General features: G+C 34.8%; 1 long non-coding RNA gene and 1 pseudogene across 1 annotated transcript in view; both read right to left on the bottom strand.

Moving 5' to 3' along the window:
- LOC144288461 (elongation factor 1-alpha 1-like) overlaps positions 1-9,657 on the bottom strand; it is a 100,639-nt pseudogene extending 90,982 nt beyond the window's left edge.
- Positions 9,658-19,989: 10,332 nt separating this feature from the next.
- LOC144288498 (uncharacterized) overlaps positions 19,990-21,221 on the bottom strand; it is a 67,968-nt gene continuing 66,736 nt past the window's right edge. Inside the window, exon 3 of the long non-coding RNA XR_013356365.1 lies at positions 19,990-21,166. This is a non-coding gene — a long non-coding RNA (uncharacterized LOC144288498). The remainder of the gene's footprint in view (positions 21,167-21,221) is intronic.

Genomic DNA, 21,221 nt, shown 5'->3' with positions numbered 1-21,221 from the left:
AATTTTGAAATGAAATGATTTGAATTTCAGTAGTAATAGACATCCTTTGAAATTCTCATTGCTCTGAATATTTTTAATAAGAAATTGTCTTAGAATGAAAATCAAAATTAAATGAACCATTACAAGTTGTATGCAAAATGATGAGCTCTTTTTATCCTGACTGCCAAACAGTGAAGAAGAGTTTCAAGTGTAACAGCATGTATTACTCTTGAAGAGAAAAAATATCCCTATTAACACAGAGAAGGGATTTGCTATCTCAGATGCGCCCGTGTGTGTTTTTTCTTAGCATAAATTGACAGGCTGAAGCACAGATAGATGTTTACCACATCAGGAAGAAAAGGGGAAAAGAGACAGTGGAATTTTTTTCTTTTTTTCCAAACGTAGCACTCTAAGGATGGACTTCTCCCTTGATTAGGATCATGTATTCATTCTTGAGATATGGTGGGGAATATTGGAATCATTTGTATTGATCACTAAAGCTAGTCCAGTGTGTTTTTAGTGAGACTGTGAATGAGTGTCGAGTAGGAGAGAAGGAGAGCTGTAAAGCAAAACAATTGATTTTTATTCAAGTATGCTTATATTTTCATTTTTGATCCCTGGACTAGGTCTCCCTGTGGATGATCTATAATTACTTGGAGCACAAGTCTCCTTGTCTGCTGTACTTTCCTTCTACGTCCCTCATAGCCTAAGTAGCTTATTGTCCTTTGTCCCACATTGAAAGTAAAATTTATGCTGACGTCTATTTAGAACCATAATAGCTACTCCAGTTTGATGGCACTTCTGAAACCTTGTCTATGTGTATGATTTTAAATGTGACACGAATTTTCATCAAAAATGAGCCTTCTTTGTGCTCCTTTGTGTTTGAGAGAAAATTTAAGCTATCTCCTTGCATTCAAATGTATGGTTTTAGACCATTTATCTTTTAAGTTGAATTCTCTAAACTTCTTGGGCACATGCTATACTGAAAACCCAAAGCGGATTTCAAGATGATATTTGAAATAGTTAATGTGGTAGACAGGACAGTGGACGAGGACACCCAAAGATGTCTGTGTCCTCATCCACAAAATCTATGAATATGTTACTTTACATGAAAAGGGGACTTTGCAGGAAAGATTAAGCTAGGCATCTTGAGATAGGTAGATCATTCTGGATTATCTGGATAATCCTGTATTATTAGTTCAGACCTAAAAGATCTTTTTTAGTTAGTAGCTATTAAGTTATTGCTGTACGAAATGGGAGAATTTTGGTAAAAATCAACAACAACAACAAAAACCACTCCAGAAAACTCCAAGGCTCTTATTATTTGGTTGATAAATCAAAATCATGCTTACTTTTTTTTTTACTTCTATAAAACAAAATTCTAGCACAATTAAGTTACTTAAGAAAAACTAGCTAATTGATCAGAAATATTCAGTGTTATAATCTACTCTAATAAAGTACACTTACTAGCATGGATACTTCATATGATACTTCATATGATTCTGCGTCTCTGTCTCTGTCTCTCTCGTTGTCTCTGCCTCTCTTAATTGTGAATGTGCAAGCTGGCGAACTAGACTCAATTCATGACTACGTTGCTGCCTATGAATTGGTCAGAGCTTGAATATCGTAGTTTAATGCAAATTTATTTAGGTATGCCTCCAGTAGAATGGAGGAATATGTTTTACTGATATAGTTAACTTTAAACCACATGAGGAAAAAAAATCAGTGAATTCTGTCAACGTGTAAGTTTTCTGCATTCTGCTATAACAGATGACTCACAAACTGAGTGTATTAAAGCAACGGTTTATTCTCTACAGTTTTAGTGGTGAGAAATCTCAAAGCAAGGTGGCCTCAGAGCTCTCCTCCCTTTGAGGTTCTAAAAGGTAGTTCATTCCTTGTCTCTTCCAGACTCTCCTGGACTTTGGCATTGTCGGGCTTCTGGCTGTAAATCTCTGATCTTTGTCTCTTTCTAATCATGGCCTTTCCTTGGCATGTCTCTTCACAGATTACTTGTTACTGAATTAGGATTCACCTAGATAATTTAGGGTGATTTCATCTCAATATCCTTAACTTCATTACTGCAAAGACCCCTTTTCCAAATAAGGGCACAGTCATGGGATCTGGGGATTTGGGTATTGGAATGTCTTTCTTTTTTGGAAGGAGGGGTGCACCACTCAAGCCACTATCATCCGTTTATCAGTGGCCACTTACTTTAAGCTTTCAAACTCAACTCTTCAGGAAATTCAAATTCAGTATGGCTAACAGAATCATCTTTGCAAAATTGGCAGATACATTCGATTTTTGACCAGGATGGCCTTATCATTCCTCTCAGCTTGATTAATCTTCCTAACTCTAGACCACGGACTTCTCTTTTCTTAGAGTATTTATTTTAGAAACTTTGCAGTTGTAAACATTTCCTCTGCCCCTTTGAGATGTAAATCTTCTCTCAAGAACACAGAAGCCCATCTCTCTGAAATGTCACCATCAAGAACCACCCCTATTTTGATGGACGGACATTAAGGAAGGCACTTGATGCAATGAGCCCTGGGTATTATATAAGATTGAAGAATCACTGAACTCTACTCTGAAACTAATAATGCACTACAGGTTAATTAATTAAATTTAAATAAAAAATTATTTTTTTTAAGAAGAGAACTGCCCTTATTTTCCAATCTCTGCAGAAGAATAGGAGCCAAACTACATTAAGTGCCAATTAGCAAACACAGATGGCCCTAATCACATCGACCAACTATCCTTTCCAATGTCCTTCACTACTTTTCCACAAGCTCCCACAGCTCCTCAGAATTCTCTCACCTTTTGTTACTGTGATTTTAATCCTTCTCCCTAACTGCAATATTTTAAATAAAGTTGTCCTTGTCTATTTAATCTGTCTGGTGCAATTTTTCTTTGACACCCCCTACCATGCTTACAAATACCCAAACTACTACTGTGACCCATTCATCTTTTCCTCCCTCTTCATTATCTTCAATAACCAATCAACACTTGTTTGGTCAATTTAGCCTCTTGTAAATCTCAGTTGGGTTCTCTCCTACCCATAACTGTTGTCATTTTCCTAGTCCAATATTGTACCACTCCTTGTCGGGAGGTCTGAAAAATCTTTGTAAAATTTTCCCTACTTCGAGTTTATCTCTCTTATAATCAATTCTATTTCCCTGACTAGAATTGCTTTTCTGAAAACAAAATCTATTATCTTGACACTACACTTTCTCAGTATCTCTGATGACTCTCCACTGTGTGTTGGGTAAACCCAACAGTCCTGGGAATAGTGTGGTGGTTTGTGCTTTGTCTCTTGCTCATATTGAATCCTAATTCCCAGAATCCCCCTTCATCCTAAAGTTCTCTGTTCAAGTTGGCCAAAAGTTAATTTTGAGCAAAATTTGGAAGGCAGAAGGAAAACAGCCACCAGGAAGTGAAGAAGCAGGCAAACCGCTCTGAAGGTCATCATGGTTAGATTTGCTGATGTGCAAACACAGAAGTACTGTCCTTCTTCCATCCTTATCTACCCCATTGCAAGACCAGCTCTTTTTTGATTGCCACTCCTGCTGAGCTATAGCAGCCAGTAGCTATCCCGATGTGAAAACCTTCTGTATCCCACTCTGTCATCTTGATTTCGTGGTCCTACTCTGAAAGCTAGCCATGGTTCTTTTCCCAGATTGCCCTGTAAGCTCTGACCCTGTCCACATGTGCAGTGTTCCTGGAGGGCCAGTTAGTGACTTCACAATAATTCTTCAAATCCCCCCTCTTCTCCATTCTTACTACACCAGCTTTTTTTCCCCCCTGCAATTGAGAAAATCTATTACTATAACATTCATACTGTCTCTGCATCTTTAATTGAACCTAATCTTAATAAAGATGAATTTAGGGCCACACTTCTCTCTACTTCTTCCAAATTTAGACATATCATGATTACCTTGATGATTCTATTGATTTGTTTCCCTCTACCTATAATTCTAATTATGTTCTAACTCCTGTTTGGTGAACACACATACATCTCTCAAGGTGCCGATTCTTATGCTACTTCCATGAAAACTTCTAACCATCCCAACCACTGATAGTATCATTTGCTCTACTGTCTAAGTTCCATGTGGAGTTTGCTTTTGTAACTCACTTCTGCTTTAATTATATCTATTTGCTAGTAAGACATTACAATTTGATTCACTATCTGGCTCGACACTGATATCTTCTTTTTGGACAGTTTGTTTCCTAGATTTGGATTGTTCCACCAATATTAAGAGCATTATTGGGCATATCTACAGTTGGGGGTAATTTTTCCTTTTTTGAATATAATAATTTCTATGCACATACATTGTGGAATCACTGTTTTGTACCCTTTGTTATGGTTATTTCTACCTATGTCTGATTTCCCCTAGTAGATTAATAGCATTTGAATGAAATACGTTATATACATACACAATATATGAATGAAATATGAAATACATTATATATACATATACAATATATGCCTGTATATACATGTACATATGCAAGGAACTTTTGAATCACTGAAATATTCACAATACATAGTGATGTGTTCATCTTATATAGTTTAGTTCAATCATCATGTTTAAATTAGACAATTAACTTTCAAAAGAAGACTACAAACACAGGAAACCTTCAGCTGATGAAAACTTTTAAAATGTTTTATTCTATTTTCCCTAAGGTATCAACTACTCAGAAATTAAAATTATCCAGCTGTCAGGTTCTGAGCTCATTTATGGCTAGCACATATTCATCTAAGTAGAAAAGCTTTTTTATGGATGATTTTGTTTTCACACATTACTGGTAAACATTTATGATGCTTTAATTCCTAGCTTTCTTTAGGTAACAGATGTTGCCAATTGACCTTTGTTAACTACTTCACTAGGTGTGATGTTGTGGGTGAGTTGCTCAGATTTTGTATTTGGCTCAGTGGCTTTATAAATCCTTATTAAACAGGATTTGACAAAAATCATGCCCTTGATTTTGTACATATACTGCTAAAACATATTTATTGATATTTAAGTAGACATAGAAAAAGATTTGGGGAATGATAAAATGTAAAGAACAAGGGAAAAAAAAAACAAAAAAAATCCATTATATCCATGTTTTTCAACCTGTGGACTTCTGATGCTTAGAGAGCCATGAGGGTAGCCCGGGTGGGTCAGCGGTCTAGTGCCACCTTCAGTCCAGGGCGTGATCCTGGAGACCTAGGATCGAGTCCCACGTCAGGCTCCCTGTATGGAGCCTGCTTCTCCCTCTGCCTGTGTCTCTGCCTCTCTCTCTGTGTGTCTCTCATGAATAAATAAAATCTTAAGAAAAAAAAAAAAAGAGAGAGAGAGAGCCATGAACTCACTGCAAACAATGTGTAAGTCCAGGCACTTATCAAGCATCTTTTGTAGATTGTTTGAATAAAATTTTACATGCACATATGATTTTTTTAAGGTGTATAAATGTTGTGATTGATAATATGCAATTAATTCAATATTACTTTGTTATAATTGTATTTTTCATAATGCACTTTTTTCAACATACAATTGCTAAAAGAAAAATTATTTCTTATGCAAGTCGATAAAAACCTTACCCAAAACATGTCTTTTTTTTTTTTTTTTTCCAAAACATGTCCTTATACCTAAATAGGCTAGACACTACTTTATGCAATTTAAGTACATATGATATATTTTCCAGTCTAAGCAATGGAGTAGTATCTGCAAAATGAGAATTATAAGTAAAAAATTATATGTGTTTGTAAACTCCTACTTATAATATCATATAACAGTGCCCTTAAAAAATAATTTAAAAGAATAATACAAGGGCAATCTGGGTGGCTGTCAGTTAAGCATCCAACTCTTGAATTTGGCTCAGGTGCAATCTCAGCATTGTGAGATTGAGCCTAACGTGGGGCTCCATGCTAAGCGTGGATGGAGCCTGCTTGGGATTCCCTCTCTCCCTACTCTCCCCCTAACCCCACTGCGTGCACTCTCTCTATATATAAAAGAAGAAGAAAAAGGAAGTGGAGGAGGAGAAGAAGAAGAATGCAAAATAATACTTGCAGATACTAATACGAAAATACCTTTACTATCTCCCGTTTACTATTATTATCAAAACCCAGTCATTTTGCAATATTTGTACTTAGAGAAAGTGTTAATGAATAATTAAATCTAAGATTAAACAGAGGTTTGAGATATGGGAACCAAATGAAAATTAAGCAGGTATTTAACAACATATTTTTAAAATTTAGTTTTTACCTCTTTGCCTTTTTTTTAATTTTTGTTTTAGTTCTCAATATCAAGATCAAGTTTTACCTATTGTAGTAGGAAAGACCAAGTAGATATTTCTGAACTTCGCTCGTCATTATTTCAGCAATGGTTCAGTAGTGCAGTATTTCAGAGGTGGCACATACCGTGCTTATATGGGTCCTACTATATATATCTGGAAGCTACCAGTTAACAGTAGTCAACTGGCCTCTTAAAAGTGCACATTTGATGCTCACTTATGGTGACACTTCAAGGATGAAGCACAATTTTTCAGGTTGAAAATAGCATCTGTACTAATTCCAATTATGTGATGCCATATATGTCCCCGGTAGGTATCACATAGGAGTCTAGGGATAAGTGTACTCATCTCTTTTAATTAGATTCATCCTGGAAATTTGCATTTTTTATTCCTCAACTTTAGGGTAAAAAGTAGGTTCCTTAGTAAAATGTTCAGTAGCTCAGTTTCCTATCTGTCATAATCTATCTGGGTTTTTAAGTGTCAGACCAGTGAAGTACATGTAACTCTAAAGAGGACTATGACCTCCACATATCTTAATTATCTGAGGAGACATGAAACCTGGAATATGATCCCATAATTCTCTTAGTCTGATCGGATTTTGATTTTCTTATGTAGAAAATCTAAAACTAAGATACTATTAATAGTGGCTTTAAAACTTTCAGTTAATGGAAGTTTTATTCCTTTAGTTAAACTAAGGCATTAAGACACTTGATTCAAATGATTTTTTATTTGTTTTGTTTTATTTCCATATTAATAAAATGCACTGGTTTTTTCTCTCATAATCATTGTCTTTAGAACTTAGCAGTGACTGTTTCTGCCTCTGTTAGATTATTAGATATAACAGTACCTGACTTGCAAAAATTATATCCATGATTGCCGCATAGATGTCCTACATCAGTAATTCACAAGGTTCTCTAAGGAGCACTGTGACCTCCAGGAACATCACCTCACGATCAATATTGAGGACACACTAAAACTTGTAATCACCAAGGCTTTTTCCAACTTGAAATTTTAATAAGTGTGATGTCATTTGTTTCCACTTTTCACATTTTGTTCTATCACCTGCTAATACTGTTAGTCCTCTTCATGTAATGGCTAAAAGCTCCTGTATATTTATTTGTGGGAATAATAATATAAAATACTTATTTGAATAACTCACTTATTGATTTATAATCCCAGATCTCAGGAATTTTCTAAACAATGGGATATTTTTTGTATAGAAATATGAGGGAAATCTCCTTCCTCAGATCGAAACAAGATAATTTTTAAGGTATCTGGTATCTTTGTATTCAGATGGAAATTCTCAAGAAGTCTTCTTGAGATTTACTGAGAAAGTGATTACAATATATTGCTTTTCTTATGATGAGGTATGTGTATACACATATATATAATTTTAACATTCACTTAGCTTTAAAACAGCTATTTCCTTAATCTTTGAAGAAAATTATCTCAGGACTGCATAGAAGCATAAAAAGCTTATACTGAGAAAGAAATTTTAAGAAGTTTATGACCCAGATAAAACAGAATAATAAAAATAAATACTCTCTAATATCATTTTCTATCTCTAATACACGCCTAAATATAGTAGATTTGAAGAATCTGCCCATGTTCTCATGTTACATGTGCAAACCATTTACCCTGAATCCCCAAATCTAAATTAGCATAAAACTCCCCACAACTGTTATCACCAGCCTGAGTCAGCACATGTGCTCCAGTCTTTGCCCCACCCCCCCAGAAGTTCCTCAGGGTTATGGGCAGGGAAACATTTGAGCACTTTCTAAGTATGTCCCTAGTAAGGTTGACCTAGCAGTTGCTCTAGTCTCCACATAATTGACTTCAAAAGCCCCAAATCACAGTTCGGATAAGCAGCGTGCCCTAGATCAAATAATAGAGCACAGTACATTTTTCAAATAACCCCATCATCACACACACAATTTTTCTCAGTGTCCTTCTGAGAAAAATTCATTTCTCCTTCTTACAGATTTCAGAGAGGGTGAAAGTGGACCTTATAATAATATTAAAGAGGATGCAAAATCAATCTGTATGCATACATACACATTCAAACTTAAGTGACCCTAGTGTTTCCTTCAAAAATAAGGAGGGGAGAGGCCTTATAATTGTGCAGAATGAGAGCTTATTACTGGGAGTTCCCTAAATCATTGGAATGCTGGAAATTATCTCCTAATGCAGGATCTGGAACATATAAATGAATGGCCGAATAATCAATTTGCTAGCAACCTTCCAAACACCATTCTGTGTGTGTGTGTGTGATTCACGTTTGTATACATAACTGTACGTAGAACATATATATTACTCATACATAGTAAATAAAATCTCTCATATAAATACCAAGATGTATTTAATTACAGTTGTGATGTGTAGTAAAAAGGAGAAATACAGGATATAGTAGGGAGATCTAAAGATCTGGTTTTGTTTTGAGGGAGTATCAACCATTTCAGCTGAAAAACAAAACAAGACATGAATAGTAGTTAATATAGTAGTTAACGAACCAAAAGAGGGTTCTAGTAAGGAAAGTTCAACCTGAAACATTTGCTTACCAATCTATTTGGTTTGATATATGTGTATATACACGTGGGGGTGCGTGTTTACATGTGTGCATGCGTGTGTATCTCCATCCAGTGCTGGATGATACTGAATTTTTCTATTATCCCCTTAATTTAGCAAATATTTTCAAGTCCTTCATACATTTCATCCCATCGTACAATGAACGACATGAGAGGAATAAAATGGAGACAAATAGGATGACCCTTAGTCTAATGAAATTTACGATCTCAGGGGAGAGAAGTTAATTTAAATGTAGAATAACTCTGACCAGTGCTTTCGAGAAGATATTCAAGAATCTGTGAGTGTCTATAAGAAGACATCCGGCTTCATCTGAGGGGTTGTTAGAAAGGCTTCAGAGAGGAAGTGGTATTTGCGTTGAGATCTGAAGGGTAATTAGGACTTAATTAGAAAAAGACATAGGGAAGCTTTTAATACATAGAGAGTATGGAGTGAAAGAGCCAAGGGGTGTAAGGACTATGGCTCCTTGGAAAGCCAGTGTGGTTAGGGTGCAAGTACCAGGAAGAAACAGCTGTGGAGTGAGCTGGACGGGCAGAAAGAAGCCAGACCATACACAACACAGAACCTCAAACCTGTCCTCTCGGTCTCGGGATATATTCTCTCCCTCCCCTGGGGTCCAAATCATAGTCAAACATCCCATTGCGTTTAAGGTTTACCCTTCTTTTTTTGTGCCTGTTCATATAGCATGTACCTGCTTCTGACTTACGTGCATCTCTCATGACAGATCTCCTTCTCCTTTTTGTTTTTCCGCTCAGCACTCTGTGTTTGACACTGATCAATAGTGTCCCGTGTACGTCTCATCCACTGCTTTAGCAACTGCATGGTTCTCAACATATATGACATGTGTTTTGAATATTTTATCTGTGAACTCCATTAAAGGTGAATACTCCAAAGCCCTTTAACTTCTTGTCACTACAATTATGATTCATTAACCTACACATATACAGGCTCTGTTTTGGATTTCCGTGCAATAGTTCTTTAAAATACATGTGGACAAATAAATTCCTGGATATTAAAATGTGGTAAATTGCAAAGACAGCCACAGACGCTTCCCCTTACTTTGCCCATGCTTTGTAAATATCATTCTCTGGTATCATTCTCTAACCCTTGTATTTGCACTCGCCTTGTGACTTGCTTTGGTCAATGGGAAAACAATAAATGTGATGCAAGCTACGACTTTTATAGGATTTGCACATCAGAGTTCATTCTATTGATGTTTTGGACACTTTGCCCTATGAGCAAACCTAAACTAGCCTTATGAGTTATGAGAGATGCATAGTCTAGTCACCAGAATCACCCCCAGATAGCAGTAAGCCAACTCGCAGAAGCAGAAACAGAATAAATGACCTGCAAGTGGCTGCAGATACCTGAGTGAACCTAGTTGAGATTACCAAAAAGAGACGCATAAGTTAATCAAGTTCAGTTATGAACTAAATAAAGATATTATTTTAAGCCATTATTTGGGGTGTTTTAAATTGTTTTTTTTTTAATGCAATGATTGATAACTGATACAGAAATGGGTCCTGAAAGAGGAGTACTGCTGTAAGAAAACCCTAAAATATGTTGCAGAAGGAAAAAAAAATGTCATAAGGAAACTGCTAAAGTAGATTGAAAATGTGGCAGTCTATGATATACAGTAGCAGAACAATTAAGTCTAACACCTGGAATAACTTGAAAATTAGAAAATATACCTAATGGACTTGTGGAACTTTGCAAGTGATTTCCATGCAGAATGTGAAAATGCCTATGTTAAGGTACAGGAAGAGAAAGATGAGTCAAAATCAGGGTTTCTTGACCTTAGCTCTATTGACATTTTGGGATGGTAAGTCTGTGTGGGGAATTGTCTCATTCATATTTACAAGATCCCCGGTATCTACTCACCCCCAGGTATGACACCAGCAGCGCCTCCAAATATTGCCAAGTGTTCCCTAAGGGGGAAATCACTCCTGATTGAGAACCACTGAGCTAAGTAGAGAACTTTCCATTTGTTAGCAGATTTGAGAGAAAGATATTGAAGGTCCTGCAGTGCCTGGGTTGAAAAATAAGAGTGTTTCTCATCTTCAGTCTTACCAGCAAGGAAAAGATTCTCAAAACGAAACAAGTCTGGAACCAAAGTTCATATTAGGCATGAATCTAGAAGACCCTAGGATGAGACCTTTGAAAAATTTAAAGTAATACCTTGCACACACCCTCTAAGCTATACAAGAGTCTTAAGGGTCTTATTCTAAAGATGTTCAACAACATGAGGAAGTTTTTTTTTTTTTAAAAGAACTGTGAGTTTTTTTATTGAATGAAGTAGGCTATATTGTGATACACAATGAACTTTTCTTTCATATCAATTTTTATTTTTAAAAAAATTTCATACAAAAACCCAACCCATTTTATCAATTTGAGTCTTAATAAATTAACTTGGAGAGAACAGATATGTATCTAATATTAAATCATTTCATCCCAGAGCATTTAATATCTACATATTTATCATCGTATTTTCTGTATTACTTGCCTGAGCTTTAGATATCAAACTTTAAGGGGTGTGGGGGTGGCTCAGCCGGTTGAGCATGTGATTCTTGGTTTGGGCTCAGGTCATGATCTCAGGGTCATGAGATTGAGCCCCATGTCCAGCTCCATCTTCAGCGAGGAGACTACTTGGGATTCTCTCTCTCCTTCTTCCTCTGCCCCTCCCTGCTGCTCATAGTTGCGTACTCTCTCTCTCTCTCTCTCTTTTAAATAAGTAAATATTTAAAAGAAAGAAATTTCTCATGCTAAACCTTGTGCATTATTACTAGATTAATTCCTAGATATTTCATAATGTTTGTATGATTGTGAATGGTTTCTTATTCTTATTATGGGTTAGCTACTGCATGGCATTTATCACTCCATGAATTACCTTTGCTTATTTTTAGAGAAATGCTATTATTGACTTTTATAATTTGACCTGATATTTCTCAACCTTCCTATCTTATGTATTTTAACAATTTGCTGATCCTGTTGACTTTTCTAAGTAAACAATGATGGTACCTGCCCAAAATGAGAGTTTTTATCTCTTTCATTCTGGTTCCTGTGGTCATCATGGCCTGTTTTGTGTATTGTTTGTTTTGCTTTTGACTGACTGCCCCGCCTACGTCATCCACCCCTCCTGTTAGCCAGCGACGGTGATACTACTCTGCTTTCCAAACTTAAAGACATTGTTCAATTTTCTCCTCCATTAAGAATACCTTTGTCATTAAGTTTCTGGTATGTACCTTCTAACAAATTAAAAAATATATTCTTTATTCCCAGTTAGCTGACCTTTATTATCATAAATAAGTTATGAATCTTCAGAAGCTTTTTATTCTTTACCGATTTATCATACTATGCTTTTTTTTCTATTAAGGTGATTTATTTGTAAATATTTTCTAACATGGAACCATTTTTGCATTCTTAGCCACATTAGTCAGCTCAGGCTGTGTGAGAAAATACAGACTGAGTGACTTGAACAACAGACATTTATCTTCGTATAGTTCTGAGGCCTAAAAGTCTATTATTAAGGTGCCAGCAAATTTGATTTCTGGTGAGAACTCTCTTCCTGGCTTGGGGATAGCCATCTTCTCACTGTGCTCACATGGCCTTTCCTCCAAGCATATGTTTACTTAGAACTCCTTGAAGTGTCTCCCTTCTGTTATAAGGACAGCAATCTTATGGGGTTAGGGTCTCACCCTATGATGTCATTTAATCTTAATTAACTCCCTAAAGGCCCTAATTCCAAATATCATCACAAGGGGATTTGGGGCTTCAACATATGAATTGTGAAGAACACAAGTCAGTCCATAATAATAACTAAAGCTTACTTGATTCTGCTTTTTTAATTTTAAGATAATAGGATCTGATTCACTTATATTTAATTCATATTTAATAAATTTATTTATAATTTATAAATGAAATTGTATTATGCTGTTCTCTTCTTTTATATTCCATACCTGGTTTTAGATTCCAGATTACTCTTGCTTCATAAAAATTCCTAAGTAACGCCGCCCCCCACCCCCGCCCCCCGCTTTTTCCTCTGGAAAGAAAAATCTATGAGTTAGAAATTAACTACTACTCAAATATTTATAGAATTGAATCAAAAGAAGTCTATGGACCTAATGTTTTGAGAGATAGAAACTATTGAATTTTAAAATTTAAAATTTAAAAATTTAAATTCAAATTCAAATTAAATTTAAATTTAATTTCATTTAAATTTAAATTCAATTTAAAAATTGAATTTTATTTCAATTTCTTGATATTTCTCTATTTAAACTTCTTCTTATGCTATTTTGTCAACTAGCAATCTCTATGCCAAACATGGGGCTGAAACTCAAGATCCTGAGATCAAGAATTCTGTGCTCTATCAACTGAGCCAGCCAGGTGCCCCTATTTTAGTGTTTTTAATAAGTATTTTAAATATATGCGTTCTCTCCTGTCTCCTCTCACTCACTCACTCCTTTTCTCTCTCACTATTTATCTCTACAAAATCCAGAAGTTAGAAAATAACCAATCTCACATTATCTGATAAAAGATGTGTTTATAAAATATACAAAATGCTTAAAAGTTAATAATGAGAAAACAAAAACCAAACTAGAAGTGGCCATAAGTTCTAAACCTGTATGCTTATTCAATGAATGAATTCATTTTTATTTTTAAAAGATTTTATTAATTTATTCATGAGAGACACAGAGAGAGAGGCAGAGACACAGGCAATCTCCATGCAGGGAGCCTGATGTGGGACTCGATCCCAGGACTCTGGGATCACGCCCTTAGTCGAAGGCAGACGCTCAACCATGGAGCCACCTAGGTGCCTCTCAATGAATGAATTTAATAAATGACTAGATGAGTGGCAAAATTTTTACTTCTAGTTCTCATCATTCATTACTTTCTTTTATAATCTCCTAAATTCAGTGTATTATTTACCTATGAATTATAATGGCAATTCTCATTTTGTCATAAATATTAAGTCTATAGTAAACCAAAACTCCTATTAATCTAGTAACTATGACAGAAGAGCTAAGAGCTGATGTCTTACCAAACTGAAGGATATGGAATTGCATTCGGGGTGCATCTCAACTGAGTCTATTCTAGGGCCATTAAGAAAGAATGCTACTCTTTTCTGAGCTGTGTTTCGTATTTGTTTTCAGTTTTAAAATTTTCACATTTTGGCTCTGTATGTAAAATTAAGTTTGGTGTATAGAATGTCAAGTAAATAGATATACCCACAAAAGTCATTAACATTGAAAATAAATAGAAGTCAAGACAGATCGTTAAAGAAAATGGAAAATGTTGAGAGCAAAAATTGTTTCACTCAGTGAATTCTAGTAAGAAAAAGTTGATAGGTTGGTAGACAGTATGGAAAAATGTGATGTCATGAGACTATGAGCAGATAGAGTAAATCCCTATTGTTCTGAACCATGCCCAATTTTCAACAGACATCATCTACTTTTTAAATTCTTAAAAATCTCAGATTTGATGAGACATTGAAGGAAGACGTTTTCAGCGTCAGTAAAGGAAGGATTGGTTTATCCTTAAGGTTCAAGGGAATATTTATACATCAATATAGATTCACCATTTTCCCCCTTAATAATGTAACTGAAAACATTAATTAGAAAGAAAGGTTTTCATTTATTCCTAATAGATGTTTAACATCAAAGACAGTAACATTTTGGAGAGAGGAATTATAATGTAGCACTTAAGAGAATCCAATCTTAATAGATTCAGATTGTTTGATAGGATTCCTTGACCTGCCACTTTCAAGTTGTGTGACTTTTAAATTACTAGTACACTATTTGTCCTAGTTTTATCAACTTACAAGTGGAGAAATATCAGTGCATATCTGTTGTGTTTGCCATGATGATTAAATGAAATGATACATACAAAGAAGGTAGAATAGAGACTGACATAAAGTACAATATTGATATTTATATTGTTTATTTTGCAAACAAATCTTTGTAATCCAAAAAATAAAATAAAATAAAATAAAATAAAATAAAATAAAATAAAATAAAATAATAAAATAAGATAAAATAAAATAAAAATTAGTGTTTGCCTAAATAGGGAACATGATTGATTATGTTGCTTGCATTAGTGGGGAACAGATGCAACAAGTGAGGGCACTTGGAATGACTGCTCTTATTTTTAGTACTGAGAATTCTAGAGCATTTCAGAATTAAATTAAATAAAGCATCAAGTCACAAGTTCCAATATTATGAATGTGAGAATGTGAAGATATTTGTATTCATTTTGTTCCAGATATCACAACACATTTTACTGAAATAACCATTATTTTAAAACAAAATTGGTTTAGAACTATCTAAACAATTATCACAAGCGGTATCTTAACCAAAAGATTACTTTCACATCCCCCACAGTATCAACTTATGAATCAACCTCATTTTGTCCCCCAAGTCTATTTTTCTTCAAAGAGCTTTTTATTTTTTTTTCAAAGAGCTTTTTAAAGCCTGTCTGGATTAATCAACAAGAAAAAAAAAAAAAAAAAAAAAAAAAAACAGCACAGATCAATTGACTCTGAAAGACGTTCAATAAACGTTTAAAAGAATTGTTAGTAAAGCCTAAAAGGTACATCACTGAAATATTAAGATAATTTCGTAGAATATCATTTGTTTTCTACAGACAATTTCAAAAATTTGCCTGGAACCTTAGAACAAGCTTCACCACAACTTATTGATGATGTAAATCAAAGACAACAAGAATTTTACCCTCTACATATTGTTAAATGGTTGGACTCTTGTTCACAGGAACTTAATATTGTAAAGTATATTGAAACCAAAGTGTGTAAGAGATAGAAATAAAGAATAAAAGAAATAAAGGTATAAGAAAAGGAAAAAAAAAGGTCATAGTATTAGAGCAAGACAAGTAGTGGGAAGAGGAGGAAAAGATAGAACAACCCTTGTTTCCATGGAAACTAGCCTCCTCACTGAATTTTGCCTTTGTAAGACATTATGATGTAAAAACTTTTGAATCAGAAAACAAAATAAAACAAATGAACAGACAGGTAACCTTCAATTATAAGAGATTCTGAAGTTCCTTGGATTCACAAAAAGTTCTTATTCTTGTCACATAAAACAATTTATCAAGGAAGATGGGCACTACTATCTCTCCAAACTCCAGTGGATTCACATTTAAGTCCTCAGCAAGACGAGCAGAAACATACAAATTCTGCCAAAGGGATATATTGACAGATTTTGTATGAAGTGTTTCTCTTTTGCATAGTTAATACATATTTGAAAATAATTTATTATTATTCCATGTTATTTTCTAATTTACTTTTATCTAGTTTGGTAAAAATGTTTGTTTGTTTGTTTGTTTATTTATTTATTTATTTATTTATTTATTTATTTATTTATTTTTGGTAAAAATGTTTAATGAAGGATATAGAACAAAACCTTCCCCTATAACATTGCGGCTGTAGAAAACAGGTTTCTACCAGACACTTTGATTAGTTAAATTAGTACAGATATTCATCAGATTTTATATCAGATTCCATGTGGGTGTATTTATGTATGTGTACTCATGTGCATGTATGTGCATGCACATGGGTGTCTCTCTCATAGAGGGCAAGTTTGATCTACTCAGTTCTTATTTCAGCAGTATTTTTTGAGTCCTCATGTTGAGTTAGAATACATACTATGTGAGATTAAAATGTCCAAAAGTCTTTTTCTAATAAAACTTACCGTCTAGAGGAAGAGAGGAATATTAACATGGATGTAAAATAGCCAGAATTAGAAGTGCAGTGAAGAAAATACACAGAATTTTATGAGAGTTCTGTGAGAGAAATCATGGCTAGCATGAAGGAGTAACAAAAACTCCAGTGAGGAAATTATATTTCAGTAGAGATCTGAAAGATTATGAGTTAACAGGCAAGGAGAGGTGAAAAAAGCCCAATGTAAGAATCATGGCAATTTTGTGGGACGGATAGAAAAACCAGTGTGGCTAAAATGCAAGCACGTAACAGAGATGGATGTCAAGCTAAATAAGTGGGGCCATACTATGAGTGGAATTGCATTCTTTGATAGAATAATTTGTGGAAACCTGACATCTTGAGAACATTGAGTCTACTCAATACATGATCCAATACACTCCTCTGTTTATTAAGGTTTTCATCAATCTTTTGATTTTAGCCCCTAACATGTGAAGATATTTTGTCAGATTTAGTCCTAATGATTTTATATGTTGATGCTATTATCAATGGTAATTCTTATTTTGACTGCTAGTGCATTGCTAGTATGTAAAGAGTTTAAAACCTGATGTTTATATGTAGATACTGTATTTAGCAATTTTGCCAAATAATTTAATTTGTGAAGAGCGAAACCTAATATGTATCTTATTTACCTTTTTAAAATTGTATTTTCTTGCATTTTGTTATGTGTTAATCCTAATACCAGTTATTTATCATAAAATTAATATAATTTGCAGGATCTATAATAACAGAACATCTCCCTCACTCCCTTTGGGCAAACCACCTAAGATCCAATCTCCCCAGTTGATGTGAATGTGTGCTTCCCAGCAGGTGTCCTTGTAAATCACAGCTGGTCCTGGATTTTAGTTATGGCCTTACTTATAATCCCCAAGCTTTTTACTCCGAATATAAACTAAACAGAGAACTAAGCATTTATCCAAAAGCCTATTATAATGCAAATAGCTCTGAAAATTTTCTGACACACAATTAAAATGGAAAAAAAATAGAATCTTAAACAGATCTCAATGGGAAAAGTTTTGATTGAATTAACCAGCTGCTTTATCTTCCTATTCCACTTGGAGGTTTGAAACTTAAAATGTACTGGTGTTTTAAATTGTCAAAGAAATTTGACTGAAGATGTCTGCTCTAGAAAGAAAACAAACCAGCTTTTGAACTTTTGATTTTTTTTTTATTTTAGAAACATTAATGATTACTACCACCCAATAAGATTGTAACATTACCTATATATGCAATTATTTATCATGAAACTTAAAGCTTTCCACATGTAGACAAAAATCTAAAGGTTTTACAATGTGATTGCTGCAAGATTTCTTATTAATCCAACTCATTGAGAATAATAGAAATGTTCATCATCTAGCACTGAAAGTTAAGGGCTCTTTGAAACTCAAGATGCACATGTAACCTATTATTTTACTTTATCATTGTTATTATTTAAAGCTTAATTATAGCAGATCTTGCTGGCAGCATTCTATTACAGGCACAGTTTTTCAGGAGTTTATGACTCAATGGTTTGAATTCACATAAGAACAAAACAGCACATAAAGTTGCCAGCCTGTATTTAATTTGTATTCTAAAAAAGGAATCAAATAGGTTAAGTTATTTTTTAAAATAAATTGTACAGAGAATAAGTGAATAATAATACATATTTTTCAAAGATCATATTTTATTGTCACAGAAAATGAAACAGGTTAATTTTAAAACATGAATAGTTTTCTCACTTAAATCCAGTTTTCAATTGCAATTCTATGTAACTAAGTTTTAAATTCTTGTAATCACTATGATTAGTAATTTAAAAAATGATATTCAGCACAGTATTATACTCTTAACATATATTTAAAAAGACATTAGGGGAATCCCTGGGTGGCTCAGCGGTTGAGCATCTGCCTCCGGCTCAGGGCGTGACCCCAGGGTCCTGGGATCGAGTCCCACATCGGTCTCCCCACAGGGAGTCTGCTTCTTCCTCTGCCTGTGTCTCTTCCTCTCGCTCTGTGTCTTTCATGAATAAATAAATAAAATCTTTTAAAAATAAATAAATAACATAAAATAAAAAGACATTGGGTAACACTAGTGGAATCATTGTTCATCAGAAATACTTGAGACCTTTATAAAAAGGGACAGCAAATAGCTGAAAGAAGCTTGTAATTTTAGAAATCAAAACATTGGTCAAATATACTGAGAGTTGTATACAAATGGTTTTTTAAAATCATGGTTTCTGCTGTGATAAAAAGTCCCATTTATTGATATAATATTTTAGTTTTACTGTGACTTAAAAATGTGACAGAATAATTAAGAAAAATGCAGACCTTCGTTATAATGATACAGAAAGTGGCATGATATATTCAGCTGGGATGCACTGCACAGGATAATGATTATCAATGGCATTAGAGGTATTCAGTCCCACAAAATGTTGTTGCTAGGATGGCATTATAATATAGCCTATGAAAATCTCTATAAATAAATAAAGACTATTAACACACACACACACATACGCACAAACACACACACACAAAGGAAAAGCTCTTTGAAAAGATCAACAAAAGTGATAAGACTTTAGGAAGTCTGACCCGGAAAAAAAAAAAAAAAGAAAAGAAAAGAAAAGAAAGAAAAAAGAGAGAGGGAGAGGGATGGAGAAGAAAGACACAATGACAAAGACACTATAGACAAAGCAAACACCAAGAGGATAATAAGGGAATAATAATATCTTTGCGTATCCAGATTGGACAATTTAGTGAAATGGACCAATTCCTTGAAAAGTGCAACCTAACGCAACTCACCCAAAATGAAATAGATCACTTTAAAGCCCTATAACTATTAAGACATTGAAACCATAATTTAAAAAATTCCCTGAAAAGAAATCTGGCTCTAGTGATTCACTGGAGAATTCTGCCAAATATATATAGAAAGCATGAAAAGAGAAGGGTGGGAGGAGCAGAAGGAGAGGGAGAGAGAATCTTCAGCAGGCTCCATGCATAGCATGAGGCCCAGGTGGGGCTTGATCTCATGACTCTGAGATAATGACCTGACCCGAAATCAAGTTGGATGCTGAATTATACCAAATATTTTTAAAGAACTTAAAGACCAATTCTATATTATTTCTTCTAGAAAACAGAAAAAGAAAACCTTTTTTCTCACTAAATTTGTTAATCAAGTGTTGTCTGATTTCAAAACCAGACAAAGTACAGCATTCTAAAAGATACAATAGAAAATCTTGAGGACATGGGACTTGGTGAGGAGTTTTTACACATAGTACTGAAAGCACAATCAATAAAGGATAATAGTTGATGAATAGGGCTTCATCAAAATAAAAATTTTAGGGACGCCTGGGTGGCTCAGCGGTTTGGCATCTGCCTCTGGGTCAGGTCATGATTCCAGAGTCCCAGGATCGAGTCCCACTTGGGGGTCCCTGCATGGAGCCTGCTTCTCCCTCTGCCTGTGTCTCTGCCTCTCTCTGTGTGTCTCTTATGACTCAATAAATAAAATCTTTAAAAACAAACAAATGAACAAAACCCAAAAATATTACTGTGTGGAAAACCAGGTGAATGAAGATGAAAAGACTCAATCTCTGCTGGGAGAAAACAATAGCAAATCACAGAGGTGACAAAAGGAATCACATCTATGATATACGTAATAAACATATACTATTATAAGACTGATATATAGATAGATATTCAATATATATATCTCATAGATAAAGAACTCGCAAAATTCAGCCATACTAAAATCAAACAAGTCCAAATAGAAAATGGGCAAAAGACGAAGGAATATTTATTTACTTTTTTCTCCCATGAAGTTTTACTAGGAAAAAAGAGCTCCTATTCAGTCCCTTCTGTTACTGTTCTTTGCACACTACAATTTACTTCTGAGTGTACTTACTTCTTACCAAATAGTTGGAAAGTTTTGTTGGCTTAAGAAAAAAAAAAGGCCCCAAATCAATAGAGCTTTTATTGTATCTTAAAAATATTCACAAATAAGTCTGAAAAATCATCCAGCATCTTGCTGTTTCTGTAGCTGAACAACTTAGATCTTATTTCAGCCTGCTGAACTGTTCCTTTTTTCAGAAACATAGATACCATCCAAAAATTTTCTGATACCCTTATTTTTAACTGTTGGGGCTTGCTGAACCAAAGCAGCTAAGTTTGATACAAGTTCAATATCATTTCCTTGAAGAATTAACTCATCATCATTCTGAGCTCAAGATACTGAACAAGCAACACCTGGCCTCATCCAAAGCCTGCAGATGTATTTTTCCCCCCATAAAATTTTGGATTTCACCATGAGAACCATTCTTCTGGGTAACAGCACTGCTGGGGAAGTGAGCATAGGCTGACCTCCTCTTATAACGGAAGCCCATTGTAACCCTCTGGATCATGGTCTGCAGGTGACTACGGAGAGCGTGAACGGCGGCCAGGTGTTTCCTTACTCCCCACCAATTGTCACCTTGGAGCCTCTTCTTTCCTTTCCAAGGAGACTGAGTTCTACACAGACGTGATTCAAGTCCCTTTACGGGATCCCTCTGGGGCCCTTCCCAATAACAGCGCATCCTTTTAGAGTGATGTGGACATTTCCTGGGATGTTGACAGTCGTCTGGTGAGGATGGCCTTCATTCTGGAACAGATGTGGCAACATGAAGGATTATTTCACCGAGAAGTATATACTCACG

Source organism: Canis aureus, chromosome 18 (assembly GCF_053574225.1).
Source record: "Canis aureus isolate CA01 chromosome 18, VMU_Caureus_v.1.0, whole genome shotgun sequence".
NCBI classification, from domain to species: domain Eukaryota; kingdom Metazoa; phylum Chordata; class Mammalia; order Carnivora; family Canidae; genus Canis; species Canis aureus.
This window is presented reverse-complemented; position numbering and strand designations above follow the sequence as displayed.